We start from the raw sequence: 1,183 nt of genomic DNA, 5'->3' as shown, positions 1-1,183 counted from the left end.
CCCTCAAAGCCAGGGCCAACGCATGTGAGAGGAGGGGTCCTAGCCTCACCCTGGCCACTGCGACTCTGGTGGAGAGGATTGGCTGGCGGTCGATAGCCCGTCCTAGTGCCTTAGGACTAAAACAACCCTCAGGATAGTGGCCCAGCCGAAATCCCACGACCGAACCCAAAGAGGAAACGACAAGGCCCAACGGGCGGGGCGTTCCAGAGCGCCTTGGCCCCTGTCTGAGAAGCAATGAACCCACAAGACAAAATGGGGAAGTGCTACAAGCCAGACTTTAATGCCATTGAGAGGCATTTTCACGACCATACCCAAACTCGGCCGGGGTCCAGGGTCACAAAGGAGCCGGGTATTCAATGACGAGATTAGGGAGGTCAACCACGGGGTAAACAGTGCCAAAAACATTCCGAAGGCAAAGAACCCCCCGAAAACCCTAGCCCTCCTAAGGGAGGGGTGGGGGATCCCAAGGAAACTGCCAGCAAGTGGGCAGGAAAAGTGGCTGGAATGGTGTGAGTCTTTCGACACCGTACCCCCCTCTCGAGCTATGGAACGGGTAAGCAGCCACCCCGCTCACCCCAGATGCACGCCCACACCCCCAGGCAGAGGCCAACAGATGGGCAAGAGTTCTTTTCGAGAAAGCAGGACAGTCTGCCAGCCGAATGAGGGCAAGCAAGAACCCTACAACCAAACCAGACTTGCTTACATCAGAAAAGGGCACCCGAACCCGATAACTCAACGTTATTTTTCTTGAGGGAACAAGAATGCAAAAAACTAGTCGAAAACTCAGCCCCGGGCGATGACGGATCTCGTACCCCATCATCTCCCCTGGGATGGTAGGTGAGCTTGCATTCCTGCAACCATAAAACGGGTCCGGGGAAAACTTCCCTCTCCCCCAGAGTGGAAGAGGGCTACCATAGTTCCATCCCTAAACCCAAAAGGACCCGGGGAATACCCCCCATCTCTCTCCTCAGTGTCGGGCCCAAAGCTGCCAGAGGATGGTACTGAACCGGCTCCAATGGAAAATGGGAGCCCCACACGAAACCTCCGGGGGTTTCCCGGGGCATGAGCCAGCGCACAGATAGCCACGCTCTTGAGCACAAAAAACAGGGGGCGCATCTGTGGCGTTTTCCCCTTGACCTGGAGGGGGGCTTTCAATTGGCAATCCTCTTGCCATTCAGGAGAG

Source organism: Penaeus monodon, chromosome 11, assembly GCF_015228065.2.
Source record: "Penaeus monodon isolate SGIC_2016 chromosome 11, NSTDA_Pmon_1, whole genome shotgun sequence".
In the NCBI taxonomy this organism is placed as follows: domain Eukaryota; kingdom Metazoa; phylum Arthropoda; class Malacostraca; order Decapoda; family Penaeidae; genus Penaeus; species Penaeus monodon.
Note: the sequence above shows the minus strand (reverse complement) of the source record.